This window comes from Delphinapterus leucas, chromosome 3, assembly GCF_059928025.1.
Source record: "Delphinapterus leucas isolate spDelLeu-1000000601 "Yukka" chromosome 3, BTC_Dleu_Yukka2, whole genome shotgun sequence".
In the NCBI taxonomy this organism is placed as follows: domain Eukaryota; kingdom Metazoa; phylum Chordata; class Mammalia; order Artiodactyla; family Monodontidae; genus Delphinapterus; species Delphinapterus leucas.
In genome coordinates, this window is record NC_143131.1 from 89,388,522 (window position 1) to 89,404,564 (window position 16,043).

A 16,043-nucleotide genomic window follows, 5' to 3' on the forward strand; every position below is an offset into this window, starting at 1 on the left:
TATATATAACTGAATCACTTTGCTATACAGGAGAAATTAACACAACATTGTAAATCAACCATGCTTCAATAAAAATAAATTTAAAAAGAAGATTGTAAGTGGTTTAAAGACAAGGCCATATTTTGTATCATAACAGTAATTAGCTTTTCACACAATAGGCTCACAAGAAATACTTACTGAATTATTAGAGATTTTAGGAGGATGTGGTTTGTGTGGGAGGGTGAAGGTAGAAGGAGTATCAGGAAGCTGGTATGGACTCTGATACTGACTACCAAGAGGCTAGCCATGAAGAAAAAAGAGAAGGTGTGATTTGTGTGGAAGTGACAGATTGAAGAGAGGTTTGTTTTGCTGCCTTTGTTATATTCTGAATAGGCAGAGGGGGAGGTGGAGAAATGGTGTCAAGTTTTGGAGTAGGACAGAGGAAATGGGAAGAGAGAAGCACACGTGCTGGGTTAAGAGAAGTGACATTTTCTTCTGGGAAGGGAGCAAAGGAAAAGAGGATCTGTAAAGAGTTGGTGGTGATACTGATGATGGTGATGATCACAATGATAATGACATCACCTTGTAACTTCCCTTGATTCTCTTGGAACACTTCTTAGATACAAATGGTTTAGAGCTTCCCTGAGAATCTTTGATCCTTAAGTGAAGCAGATCCATTAACTCTTCACTGCACTGCATCCTGGAGACTAGGGGTGCGGGTCAGGAGGGATGAAAGGCCGCATTCTAATCCTTAGATGCCTTCCCCTTTTTTGTCTAAGGACAGCATTCAGGGCTTAGCTTCACAAACGCAGCACGGGAGGATGATATTTGCTAAGGGCAACAGTATCACTGCTCATTCTGCAAATACTGACAGCGGTGGGTAGAAATTCAAACCCAGTTGAGGGCCAAGCCAGGGAACTTTCACGGCTGTTAAAAACAGCACAAGAGCATGTGCCACACAACTGAAATGGATGTACTCGGATGAGCACAGGTAAAGAAACAGGAAAAACACAGGGAAAGACTTCAGGTTTCATTCTATGAGGTTGGTTTGGTTTTGTTTGTTTAATGAGAGACACTTCACACAATCACATGAGTATACAGTGCAACCATGAGTCCACCATACGCAAGTTCAGCATTCTACAGGAATACATCATTATAAATTTAGTAGAAAAATTAAATGTAAGGCTAGTAAAATATTTATCAAATCTAGCTTTTCTCTAAACCGTATAAGCAGTTCACTGGAACCAGAACAGTGTTTCAAATCAGAGCATACAACTTAAGGTGGAATGATGAGGCGCTAGAGCCAAGGGGGAAGACTCCAGTTACATCTGCTGGTTACACTCCTTCTTTGAAAAGTGAATTTGTGTTCAAAACGGCTTAAGAATTAACATGTTGGGGCTTCCCTGGTGGCGCAGTGGTTGAGAGTCTGCCTGCCGATGCAGGGGACATGGGTTCGTGCCCCGGTCCGAAAAGATCCCACATGCCGCGGAGCGGCTGGGCCCATGAGCCATGGCCGCTGAGCCTGCACGTCCGGAGCCTGTGCTCCGCAATGGGAGAGGCCACAGCAGTGAGGGGCCCGCGTACCGCAAAAAGAAAAAAAAAAAAAAATTAACATGTTGAAGTAAGGTTGCAAAAGTCCTACTGGAAAATACCCAAATAATGGGATTGGATGACCTCTCTGCTGAGAGGTAAAGGGGGATAATGGGCAAGATAAACTTCCCCCGACTGATTTAAGCCTAGGTATCTAAGTCTGTACCCTTTTTAGGTGCACAGTTGCAGAGGATATTTGCTGGCTCTTTCCTAATTATTCGCCATCCTCCTGCCCTTGTCCTAAAAACACTCAGGTTTCCTTTAAGAATCAACCAATACCCAAATTCTTAGCTATACTTGGGTTAAATGGAATCCATCTTTAACCCTGGAGTTAGGCTTTGAAGAGCTTAAACACATCTATGAATTCCATACACCCGGCCAAAGCGATAAGTGGACATTTGATACATGCCAGTCCCACTAGAGTAAACCCCAGGACTTTGCTGTGAATTCTGGGACACAGATTCTTTCTTTCCTTGGGATGATATTTGTGAATTATTGGGTCTACAACTACTATAGCCCTTTTTGCTACCACAAGGAGAGTCAGCCTAAGGACAACACCAATAGACTGAGGGAGACAAAATGCAAAGAACTGCAGGAAAACAGAACTGGAGCCTGAGAACACGAACCTCACAGGTAAATAGAACTACCTCTTCAGGTCCATGAGCCAATCAAATTCACCCCTCCTTTTTTGTTTAAATCCGTTGAGTTGGTGTTTTTATTAACTGCAACCAAAAGATTCCTAACTGACCATATTCCATTCGTTTGATTAATGGTTTTAAAAATAAATATGGATAGAACACTGAACTACATTTTAGTCTTTGATGGAGAGGCTAATAAACTATCTTTTGTGTAGAGAAAAACTAGTTTCTTACTATAATTGAAATCTTAAAATATATTATTTGCTTAGACCCAAGCGTCTCTTCATTATTTTGGGAACTTCCTAAAATTTATGCCATATGGAATCTGGAGGGGTATGTTTGAATTCTAAAGGAAGAGTCTCAACCATTAAAAGCTGCATGAGCATAAGTAAAACATTTTTGCCAATTTTTTTTTTATTTGTATACCTTATTTTAGATCTGGGAATCTGACACTAAAAATGGTCTCAGATTTAATACTGATTTGTATTCAATGCCAACAATAAAAAAAAAAAAAAAAAGAACCCTAGTTAATGTCTTTGGTGTTTTTATTTTAGAGAACTGCTATTTCATAAGAGCGGTTTCCCAGATTGAATAGAGGCTGGGGTCGGGGCATGGTTTATTCTTTATATGTGAAGAAAAATTTCCACCAATAGTCTGGAAAAAATATGCAACAGTCTTTTCTGCAAGAACTTATGAAAGTAATGAGATTTTTTTTCCTTCCTTACCTTCTAAGAAATTTACAGTGAACCACATTGTTCTTGCGTAACCTAGTCTTGGGGCATATAATTTTAGAAACCAGATGTACCTTTTTGCATGTAAAAATAAAAGTAATTTTGGTGCTTACAATAAATCAATAGCTAAACAGGAGAGCTGTGTTTACTTTAGCCTTGTCTGCTGCCTTGTTCAGCTGCTAGAACAAAATACCTTAATCCAAACTTGACTTCCCAAACATTTCATCGTTATTGCTAGTTCTCGCTGTCTCCCATCTGTGTTCAATCAGGCTGACATCTATTGGTTCAAAGAACTTTACACATATGCCAGCAGACAAAGGATGCTTGGTGCCAGATATCTGCACTCACCCATAGGTGCCTCTGGACTTCTCACTTCATCGTTTTGCAGATATTTTCTCTGACTATATAAGACCTCATTTAATACTTTCTTCCTCGGACAATAGATTTTTCTTCTTGTGGTGGGGCAGTCTAGTAAGTACCTAAACTGGTTGCTTAAAGATCTTCTGGGTAGAGCAGATTTCACCTGTGCCCCACTGGGTGGTGTAGCTGGTGCAGTAAACACAAAATCCAGATCCCAGGTATTATGTCCATATTTATTCAATAAAGATTAGGTGGTTTGGGACTATAATAATCAATCCCTTGTTTTCACAAGGTTTTATAAAATGTAAGACCACCTAAACATGGTTTAAGGTCATGCTTTTAAAGTCTAAAACAAAATGTACCACAGAGATTGGGAAGGCTCTTAGTCACGGCTAAAGTTGCTGTGAGAACTCCACCTGATCCACATCCTAGGTGAACACAGGGGTGGGTAGAGTTATCCCATTAACTTCAATTTCTTTTCTGACGTAATTTTCCTTAAAGCTGCATCACTTCCTGCTTACCTTTGTTGTTGTTGTTGTTAATATATTGGAAAATGTCTTTTATTCTTTCTGTTGTTGTTTTTAATATATTGGAAAGTCTCTTTTATTCTTCTTTTTTAAATGTTATTTATTTTTTACACAGCAGTTTTTTATTAGTTATCTATTTTATACATATTAGTGTGTATATGTCAATCCCAATCTCCCAATTCATCCCACCACTGCCACCACCCCCACTGCCTCTTTCCCGCTTTGTGTCCATATGTTTGTCCTCTACATCTGTGTCCCTATTTCTGCCCTGCAAACTGGTTCATCTGTACCATCTTTCTAGATTCCACATATATGCGTTAATATACGATATTTATTTTTCCCTTTCTGACTTACTTCACTTGTATGACAGTCTCTAGGTCCATCCAGGTCTCTACAAATGAACCAATTTCGTTCCTTTTCATGGCTGAGTAATATTCCGTTGTATATATGTATCACATCTTCTTTATCCATTTGTCTGTTGATGGGCATTTAGGTTGCTTCCATGACCTGGCTATTGTAAATAGTGCTGCAATGAACATTGGGGTGCATGTGTCTTTTTGAATTATGGTTTTCTCTGGGTATATGCCTAGTGGTGGGATTGCTGAGTCATATGGCAACTCTATTTTTAGTTTTGTAAGGAAACTCCATACTGTTCTCCATAGTCGCTGTATCAATTTACATCCCCACCAACAGTGCAAGAGGGTTCCCTTTTCTCCACAGCCTCTCCAGCATCTGTTGTTTGTAGATTTTCTGATGATGCCCATTCTAACTGGTGTGAGGTGATACCTCATTATAGTTTGATTTGCATTTCTCTAATAATTAGTGATGTTGAGCAGCTTTTCATGTGCTTCTTGGCCATCTGTATGTCTTCTTTAGAGAAACGTCTATTTAGGTCTTCTGGCCATTTTTGGATTGGGTTGTTTGTTTTTTTAATATTGAGCTGCATGAGCTGTTTATATATTTTGGAGATTAATCCTTTGTCCGTTGATTCATTTGCAAGTATTTTCTCCCATTCTGAGGGTTGTCTTTTCATCTTGTCTCTAGTTTCCTTTGCTCTGCAATAGCTTTTAAGTTTCATTAGGTCCCATTTGTTTATTTTTGTTTTTATTTCCATTACTCTAGGAGGTGGATCAAAAAAGATATTGCTGTGATTTATGTCAAAGAGTGTTTTTTCCTATGTTTTCCTCTAAGAGTTTTATAATGTCTGGTCTTACGTTTAGGCCTCTAATCCATTTTGAGTTTGTTTTTGTGTATGGTGTTAGGGAGTGTTCTAATTTCATTCTTTTACATGCAGCTGTCCAGTTTTCCCAGCACCACTTATTGAAGAGACTATCTTTTCTCCATTGTATATCCTTGCCTCCTTTGTCATAGATTAGTTGACCATAGGTGCGTGGGTTTATCTCTGGGCTTTCTATCCTGTTCCAGTGATCTATATTTCTGTTTTTGTGCCAGGACCATATTGTCTTGATCACTATAGCTTTGTAGTATAGTCTGAAGTCAGGGAGTCTGATTCTTCCAGCTCCGTTTTTTTCCCTTCCTGCTTACCTTTTTTAAATGTAGTTTCACAAGATAAAAATGACATCAAATAAAGAGATTTGAGGATATACGGTTTCTGACAGGACTATTCTTTCCTCCAAGAAACTCAACAATAAATAGGCATTATGGTTGATCATTTTAAATGAAGTCAAGTCTAACATTTGCTATTTTTATTCCAGACCACAGGCTATACAAACATCTTTCTTCTTTCTTATATAAGAAAGTAAACTTCTTAAATCAGCTATCCTATTTCGCCTGGCAGCTGGGCATAAAATGTGCCATTTAACTAAAGAGTATTTTACCTCTTCCCTTTATCCCGTTCATTTCCAGCAAAATAATGTACATCTTTTACCTTCAGAATAGATTGAATGAGAAAATGCCTCAAACATATGTGGTTAAAGAAGTTTGTTTTCTGAATTAAAAATCCTCAGAATGAGAAACCATTTTCTCAACATGCTAAAAATTTAGTCTTTGAGCATGATCAAGGTGTGTCACTAAGACATAGCAACTTTGGGTCTAAGAATCCTATTTAGGATCTCCTATTTCACAGCCTGTCAGGGCATTTCTATCCTTTCCTAAGGGCATTTCAAAGACATGAGTAAAAGTTTCTTCAATATATAAACCTTAAATATATTTAACCCTGTTAACTTGCAAATATTAGTAGATTAGGGCCACCATGACCACCACTACTATTACAACTATGATTCCTGGTTGCTGACAGAAACTGTCAGTTTCCTAGAAAGGAATAAATGCAGTGTTGTGGGGAGGCTTCCCTATTTTTTTTTTTTCTAATTTCTAAGATTCCTGAGGATTTAAAATGATCTTGTGAGGACGCTGGTAAAACCACAGCTGAAAATCCAGAGAATGAGCATTCTATAAAACCTAAGAATGAAATAATATCAAAAGCTTTAGAAAGCTGTGGATTTTGTTTTTTTAAAGAAGGTGAAAGATGAAAGGAAAACCTGCACAAGTAGCATACCAAGAAACAGATGGTCTTTTTAAAAAATGAACCAAGAGTGTGCCTTCCACAAGCATGCTTCTTAATTGTAGCATACTGAGCACTTTTATGCAGATTATTTCATTGCTAAGCAAACAGCCGAATAAACGGGGTTAGCTCATTGACATTAAATGACATAGTATACTTGGAGCTCATCTACTGTTTAGTCTGTGAACACCTGATATGCAAAATCGTATGAAGAAGCTAGTGACAAGAGGGTTTAAGATTGACCAATGTTCAGTGAAGATTTAAAAGCTTGGCTTTCATTTTGCAAAAGATGCTCCCTTTCATATTTAATCAATGAACTCAGTTCTGTTTTAAGCACTCGATTTAGAATATATGATTTTGTTTCATTTCAGCTTATTCCAAATGAGTTAAAGGAAGCTTAGAAGCTAGGAGGGGGAGGGGGAGGAAAAAAATAAGAACTAATGTGAGTTAAACAGAAAATTTCACAAGCAAATTTCTGAAACAAGTAGATTATCGACTTTACCTCCATTGGACAGACTGAGGAATAATGGTTTAAATGTTTATTTCTATTTAGCACAGGATCGTAGAAACATTAATGACAACCCTCAGCTAAGGTCTTCTTCCTCCTCACTTTGGTTTGCCAGCTTAATGTCCCCTCACTCCTTGCCGAGGAAGCCTTCCAGCGAGGGTAGAGGCAGACCTACTGACACTTAAGAAAGCCAGCTGCTGCCCCAGCTCCTTGATGGGAGAAGAGCTGGACCAATGAGGGGCCTGCTCTGAAGAAGAGGAGGCAGATCTCCCTTGTGTGTGTGGGTGGTGGAGGGGTGGGGCTCACGGTGGCAAAGCCAGAAGTCGTTCAGAGTCTGCACACAGCAGCTCTCCAACCTTCTGGGATGGCTGTAACCCAGGCAGGGGCACCTTTAGAGCTGGGAGGGAGCTCTTGGCACATCTACGAGAGTCACTGAGATTACCACACCCTGTTACTCAATACACCAGGTTTTTTCAAGGAATCTGGATCAATATCTTCTCATTAACATGGGTACTAACTTTCCAAACTGATCTTTTTATTTTTGTGGACAAAAAGCTTTGTGTAGCTTACATGACCTCTTACTTTACTATTGCTCTTACTGATCACAGCAGCCAAGCAAATTCTGAAGACTAAAATTTGGAACAAGAATAGGCATAAGTTTGCACTCACATACCTATATTGCTGGTCTGTGTATACATAAAAGACGTACACTGAAATATCTATCTATACAGATCTATATTTAATATATTTATATTTGAAAGTCACATTACTGACATATATCTCTGTAAATGATATAAATAAAATCCTAGTGCTCCACTGAGTTATGGAAGGCAAGGTACTTTCATTAGACTTTAAGCTCCTCAAAGATGAGGATGTGCCATGTTCCTTTGTTGATTTCCATGCTTAGCCTTGCTGAGTAACTATTGCAACCAATCTGTGTTCAGCCCTCCTCCGGATTTTGTCTCCCCATCCAGGGAATTCACGCATGAGCTCTTGTTTTTGTTCTTCCTATATTTCAAATTTGACCCTCCCTCTGCTTCCATTACTCATGGACTGTACTTTGGGGGAGAGGGGTGTAGTACAGAACCTGAGCATCTGGTAACTTAATTCTCAAGCAGCATCTCTATTTTGTTACACCATAGTACAACTTTGTTTACCTTGCAGCAAATACTACTTGTATCATGTTGTTCTTTTTATATACAGAGACACAGATTTTCACTGAGTCAGAAAGAGAAAAAATATGTAGGGTCCTAACTAAATGGAAATTGGATTTCTTGTTTTGGCTACTACATAACAAGTAATCGGGACTATAATGCTGGCAGGCCTGACTCCTCTCTTGCTCTCACATCTATATTTGCTTCATCAGCAAGTCCTGTTGGCTCTGCCTTCCATCCATCCAGAATCCAAGTGCTTCTCCCCACCTCCTTTGCTACCACTCGGGTCCAAGCCAACTTCCTCTCCCACCTGAATTACGTATTATTGCAACAGCCTTCTAATCTGTTCCTCTCCATCTGCCTTTGTCTTCCTAGAAACCATTCTCTCGAGCAGCCAAAGGGATCCTTTTAAAGCTAATCAGTGCAAGTCCCTCCTCCTTGCACAAGCCATCATAGAGTCTCACCTCACTCACAGTAATGTCCTAAAGGCTTTAATGTTCTGGCTCCCTTTACCTCCCGGTCTTATCTGCCTGTGCTTTTGGTTTTGCTCACTCCACTCCAGCACACTGCCCTCTTCACTGTTTTACCAACAAACAAATCATCCTCCCATCTCATGGTCTTTGTACCTGAAGTTCCCCTCACCCAGGTATGCTCAATCCTCCCTCTCCCAAATCTTCATGGCTCACACTCTCACCTCCCTCAGATCTTTCAGAGTTCCCTTCTCAGTGAGAACCTTCCTTGATCCCCTTGTTAAATGGCACTACTTCCACCCTCCCTTATCTCCCCTGCCTGGTTCTATTTGTCTCGCTATCACTTATCAGCTGATTCTACTTATTTACTTACACTAGAATGTAAACCCCTGAGGGCAAGAATTTTACCTGTTTCCTTCACTGCTTTATCTCCAGCAAGCCTGGGGTACAATGCTCAATAAATACTTAAAGAATAAATGGATTGAATGATGGCAAAATAGTTCAACCAAGCAAACTCTTAAGATCTAGTTTTATGCCATAGTTGCAGAATGCATACTTAAAACTTAAGCTCAAACAGCCAAGTTATTTAGTTTTGTGACTCTTTCAGTCATTAGATATTTCAAAATGACATCTTAGTTCTTTTTTGACAAATTGGCAAATTGAGAACCAAAGTGACTGGGGCTGCTGCATTTATGTCTAAACTGTGGATGTGAATCTTAGTAAATGGCCCACAAGACTCTGCAGCACTGACTTTATTTAATCAGCAAAACTCTGGTGGCCAGAAAGGGTTAACAAAATTTTTAGGTGAATATGAATTATTATAGAGGATTGGGACAACCTAGCTCAATATGAATCTGAGATGTTTTTGGATGGTCAACTTTAGGGGACAATGAAGTGATATCTGGGACATGAATAAATCCACACCCCAAATTCTGAAGGTAACTTTTGAGAAAATTGAATGACCTCTGTATAACACCTTTTATAAATCTAGCAGAAACCAAATTTACATCAATGCCAAAGGCAGAGTGACACTTTCTCCAGGAAGTGCCTAATCCTGCAATAAACCTGTTGAAGAGACAGGTTTAATGTTCACCAAGGCTAAGTGTTTAAGAGGTCTCCACGGTATAATTCATCACTACTACAAGTTTTTGCTTTCCTTTCAAAGCCGTGAAAATTGCTCCCCAATCCCACTAGGAACTAAGTTGCTCATGTCAGGATCACAGTTTACAATTCGTTTCTATTTTCATAGTACTTGTTTATTCCTTGTTGAAAAATATATATGCTATTATATACACTATAAAGCCACAGGATGTAGTCACATGAAAATTCAAAGGATAAAATATTTAAAAACTAATACTGCTTGACTATAATAAACTGAGTAAAAACAAGGCAGAATGATTTGAATAGAAGGTTTCAGGTTTAAATGGGAATGAGGGAGGTGGTCATTGAATTTTTATTTCCAACCTAGTCAGAAGTTAATTATCCACACACTCTTAGCAAAACCTTACAGTCCATGAGGTTCATCCAGGAATTCTGAAGGCTGAACCTTCCTGAGTTCTTTTCATCACACTAGTTGTAAAAGAAAATGTGTGCTAAATTTACCTGCAACAGCGTTCAAAATTAATGCTGTAGGACTCTAAAGAGAACATTTTTGTATTTACATGCCAAATATATAAAAAGAGTAAATAAAGACACAGTTGGCAAAGACTTATTTTCCATTCATTCTCCTTTAAAAACAAACCAATTTTTAAAATTGTATAAGTCTATATGCACGCACATGCTAATTTGATGTCAGGGTCCATTTTCAGGGAGACATTCATTTACGACAGTACTGTTTATTAATGGTCACAAGAGGACTGATAAGGCTGAGGAGCTTCTATCATGAATGATAAGCTGAACCCTTTCTCAGATTTCATCTCAGAGCATCCTTTGATAGGGTTTTAGTGTAAAGTGTTAGGAGGAGATTTGGTACTAGTTTTTGAAAATCCTAAATATTTACCCCCAACTTTTTTTTATTTGTTTATTTTTGCGGTACGCGGGCCTCTCACTGTTGTGGCCTCTCCCGTTGCGGAGCACAGGCTCTGGGCACGCAGGCTCAGCGGCCATGGCTCACGGGCCCAGCCGCTCCGCGGCATGTGGGATCCTCCCGGACCGGGGCACGAACCCGTGTCCCCTGCATCGGCAGGCAGACTCTCAACCACTGCGCCACCAGGGAAGCACCCCCCCCCCCCCACCTCTTGCTTTCCAGGGAAGATAAAGGCACATAACTTAAACCTGATTTGGCTCAGATTTACTGAGTCCTGATTCAATTCAATTTCAATATCTATGGAGCACCTGCTGAATACAAAGCTCACATTTCCCGTGACCACACAGGTAGGACAGTACTGCTGGGGACCTAAACCTTGTGGCAGAGACCTGGGCATCACCAGGCAGATTCTGAGCAAGGATGCCTGCGCTGGCTTCCTTACAAGGTACCAAGGGATGGCAGAAGTCAGAGAGGCCAATAAGATGTGCTTTCCCTCAGTGTATGGAACATTTTATTTCCAAAATGGATTGAGGTCAGACAGAAATACCACAAGGCACGCTGAATCTCTGAATGTGGAAGGTTTGCAATGTGTGCTGTGGGCACCAGAGTCACTAATATGTATGGAAGTCCTCAGGACTATCTCACCATGTAATATATTACAGCATCTGAAAAATCAATGTCCTAGGGCACAGAAAGATGGATACAGAGCTTTTCAATTATCTTTTTTTTTTCCGTAAAAATATTTCTCCCTTCAAACAGATTCAAAAGGCAATATGATACTGTTTTCATTTTGGTTAAGAAGATGTTGAGTTTATGCAAGGATCTCAACCGCTGCAATCTCACTGGGTAATGGCCCATTGGGCAAAAGCTGTATAGACCCTGAAAACACAGTAGTTAATAAAACTCTCCCTAAGAGCTCAGTGAATGAGGATGAGGCATCTTCAGTAAATTGACTTATCTGCTTAACAGCCTAGCTGCACCCAACTTCTTTAAGACTGACACTTTTTTTTTTTAAACCAAGGTCTTCTGTCAGTAAGTATGTGGATCACAGTATTGTTTTAAAATAAAATTTCCTGTCAAACTCACATCTTGGGAAATATAACAGAAGCAATCCTAAAAGCCCAGCTTCTTCATATTCAGTCAAATAAAAAACCAGAGTGAGTTTGGCAGAAACCTAACTTTCAATCTCAGTTACCTGAAGGTGCAAGGTCATCTGCCACCTTTGAAAAAATAGGCCTGCACACAAATGATGCAATATCAAGAATAGCCTTGGAGACTTCCCAATTTCTCGGGGTGGGGGGTGACAGAGAGGAATATTCTGGTGGGACATAGAGCATTTATTCTGTGTTTCAGAACATCTGTATTTATCTAGAGCCCAAGCACTCCCTAATAGTGTTAATAATGTGTGCAGAGAAGGCTTGGTGGGTTTGTTATAGTGGCAAAGCCCTTTTTCCAAACCAAATTTTACAAGACAAGTCAATGAATAATGAAGTCAAAAGCAGAGTGCCTCCGTAGCAATGGGTACGCAAGTGTGTTGGGGGTGAGAGGAGCAGGAAGGAATGAGGCTGGAGTCTAAATGGTTTGATAAATATTTGTTAAAAGAATAAATGACCTACCATTTCAGGACAGACTGGACTGCTGTGAACTCCCATGGTATGTTTACCTTAAATACACCCAGCTTGTGCTTTCCCCTGGTGGCCTATAATGGCATTTTCATCTTTGTCCTGGTCTTGGTAAATAGGCCCCTGCAACCAGGGAATGGCTCGACTGTTTGAGCCATGAGAAAGTGGAGATTTATTGAGCCTTTGATTCCTCCTGTTTCTTCGCTGATTCATGTCATCTTAACTTCCAGGTACTTCCCAATTATATTTCCACAGCTGCCTGGCACACTGGCCAAGAGTGTCTGCTCCTGGCCATCCTCCAAAACCCTGCACCTAGTGCTCCCTTGTCAGAAAATCCATGGTCAATAGCTCAGCATTCTATTCCTGAGAGGATGCCTCTTTTTCAGATCTTTATATTATTGCTGCAGTGAAAGAAAACGCCTCTTTTTAAGCTGGAAAGAGTTAAAGTTTTTTCCTATAACCCTAAGGCACTTGATATGCTACATTGATTTTCAAGGACACAGGATTCTTAATATCCATTCTTTCGTTGAGTCATTCAACAAAAATTTATTGAGCGCCTACTCTGTGGGAAGCACTGTCCTTGACATTGGGGTATAACAATGAATAAGACAGATCAATTCTCTTCCTCCATGGTGGTAACGTTCCAGCGGGAGAAGTCAAACAAACATACACATAAAGGAACAAGAATAAATAAAGAACACACAAGATAGTGATGAATGTGCTGAAGAAATATAGCAGGGTGAGGTGATGAACTGAGTGGCCGGGACAAAGGGCTATTTCAGATGGGATAACCAGAGAAGTTCCACCTGAGGAGGTAACATCTGAGTCAGTGAGACTCGACTTTTGAGAGAGTGTTCCTTTGAGACTTCAGTTTGTATGTAGCTTTCACCAGAAAATCTCAAAAATATGAAGGAAGTACATAAAAGATCTTTTCATTTGTCTGCATTTATGTAGTTTAGGTTCCACTAAAAGCTTAGCTTCAGGGCAGAGAGCCACATACATTTCTAATCGAGTACAAGGAGTCTTATTAGAAAAATACTTATTACATGTAACTGGGTAAAATACTCCAGATGGCATCTGGGCATTTGCATAGCGCTTCATGTCAAATTAATAATCATTAATTAAGGGTTAGAGTATTCAGAATAAGCTGGCTTGAAAGAAGATAAATAAGTAGTCAGGCTAGGACTTAACCCTCTATAAGACTTTCAAGCAGATAAGGTTGGGCCTTGAGGTTGCTCTGGTCTCCTTCTAGAATTCTCTTTTTATCACATTCACCACCAATGTATCTGGAGTCCACGTACTTTACAGTTTAGCAATTCTGGATTTAACAAATAATCAAAAGGATCTGCCCTGAAAAGAATCTGAGGAACCCTCATTTTAACCTAAAAGCAATATCACCAGATGATCTGCTTTAAATTGAGTAAACCATCCATCACAAAATTCTTGAGACCAATTTAAGAATTCAACAAAACTCCTTGTGCCTAATAACACCTTGCTTAGCTGCAGAGGAAAGCTCACGAAGATAATAAGTGAAATAGAGCAATTCTGAAATCTTTGCATTTTCTGATTTGTGTTATAGTGAAACACAATGAAAGAATTGCTTTTGACCCTGTCAAGTGGAACCTCAAGGACAAAGATTTTACTGTTTCTTTTCCTGGAAAATTGATGTAAAGATTCAATTGACTTTGGAGTGTCCAAGTGCTTCAGCAACTAAGGGGGAAAAAAAGATGATTTTTCATATGGATGTTATGTAATTAAGTTCTAATTTGATAAAAGAGCTGATCAAAAAGTGGTGACCATTCTAAAATGTTCCTCAGAGCCGAACAATTACCTGTAATGCTTTTAGAAGGAAAAATTCTCAAGTAAATTTCCTTTATGTTATTCAGGTGTTGTGTTTCCATACTAATGTTCTCACCTTTATTTAAAAATATATACATGTAAATCCAGCATTTGTACACTCCTCTTATGTTGCTATATATTTTGCCACATTCAGCCTCATGTTGTAGCTTTTGGGTGAGGATCTATGTAGCCAGTGCTATTGGTGCCCTCCCACATCCCTCTATAATTACTGTTTCTGAAAAGGCCAACAGTTTCCCATTGCAAGTGCCTGTGACTCCACTGAGAGCGCTCTCCGGGCCCAGAGCAGGCCTGGGCAGCACACGGTGCTGGTTGGAAATGCCACGGAATTATCTCCCCAGAAGCAGCCCTTGGCCAACAACATAAAGTCAATGGTTGATAAATACCCCATTTTCTTTTCTCCTTGGGGAGACATGTTCTCTGTCAACCTCTTGAGCCCTTCAAGTGGGACTGAGCCCCAGTTGCCCACTGCAGTAATGTGTTCATAAATGTGCCCTCTCGTGGCTTTTTCTGCCCATTTTCCATCCCCAACCCTTATAACTGCTCCTTGAGATAGCCTCCTAAATACTTGCATTCAAATCCTTGCCTCAGAGTCTACTCTCAGGAATTAAAACCTAAAGTAATCTACATCTCAAATATGCAAAGAGACTATTAATGATAAAGGATAGGTCCAGTCCAAACCTTCTTCTGATTTCTTATAACACGTTACTCAGTGTTTTGTACACAAAATGTGGCATTAATAAAGATGAGGAAAGCATGTAACATCGACTGAGCACGTCCTCTACGTCAGGCACTGTGCCCTATTCTATACCCTATTGACTCTCCCCACAGCCTTGTGAGGTAGGTACTATGGAAGGTACAGCCTTTTTTCACCACTCACTGTTCATGAGACGTACTAAAATGTTCCTAATTTATTTTGAAGCAGAATTAAATACTACCACTACAATCCCCTCTACCTGCCTCCCTCCATATTATTACCTTTTTAATGATAATAATAATAATAAAGGAGATACATTTACTTTTTCTACCTAGCACAGACTGGCTAGTTATTATGCCATCCTAACTTCACTCTTAAGCCTCAGCTCCTAGAAGAGTTCCTAAAACGTATCAGGCACTCATTAAATACCTATTGCATAAATCCAATTTTACAGATGATGTAATAGTGACTTAGAAAGGTAAGTAACTTCCCAATGGTTCTGCTGTAAATGGTAGAGCTGATTCCAGAGTTCAAGCTCTTAATCCTGCACTACACTAGAAGATGATCTACATGAGGAGGAGGCGTGGGGAGTCCACTTAATATTTATTTGCTCTGGGCTTGCAGAGAGACTAAGAGATCTGAGGGGTTGCTAACATATTTGTTGTCACACAAAAAAAATCTGCGTTACTGCATCTTCATTTACTGATGATACCAGTCATAATCCTTCTGGCTACCTGCATCCCTGCCTGCTCTTTCTCCTTGCATCTCCTGAGTAAGTAAATTCATGTGTCTGCCTTGCGTTTGATGAGACTATTCCAATGTTTAATTTGGTGATTAATGTGTGTCGTGATCTATGGTAAATGTCCTACTTGTCTAACAGTCATTTCTCAGGTGAAAGGAAGCAGAATAACTAGCCTGTCCGTGCTATGTAAAGAAGTAAATGTCTCTCCTTTATTATTATCATGAGGGAGGCAGGTAGATGAGGTGGTGGTGGCAATTTTTTTCCACTTCAAAATAAATTAGGAACATTTAGTACTTTAAGAAAAAAATTTAAAAAAAAAAGAAAAAAGAAAGAAAAAAATTTTTTCTCAGTTACTAATGTACATTTTTGAGCTACCTATACCTACCTTCTCCAATAAGTTAATGGAGAACTGGAAACCTATCTATTTTTGTTGGACTACTGACTTGAATTTTGTTTAAAAACAAAGCACAATAAAATTACTGATGAAACATTTAAAGAAAATAAAGCAAGAAATGATGTATCTAAAAATAATAATTGTAAATTACACAGGTGAATAAGCAAGTTAAAAAATATGCTAAACTTTGTCACCTACAGAATGGGTGTTTAGTGGTTATTAAAATG

The 16,043-nt window shown here is 39.3% G+C and overlaps 1 protein-coding gene across 3 annotated transcripts in view; it reads right to left on the reverse strand.

Annotated features, from left to right (window-relative positions):
- The window catches only part of FBXL17 (F-box and leucine rich repeat protein 17), a 480,781-nt gene that overhangs the window by 54,809 nt on the left and 409,929 nt on the right, over positions 1 to 16,043 (reverse strand). Inside the window, exon 8 of one of the 3 annotated variants that reach the window (XM_022591605.3) lies at positions 1 to 16,043. This exon is cut by the window's right edge and continues 56,987 nt beyond it. The exons of the other annotated variants lie outside the window; for them this stretch is intronic. The gene's annotated coding sequence lies outside the window, so the exon portion shown is untranslated. 3 annotated transcript variants of the gene reach the window in all.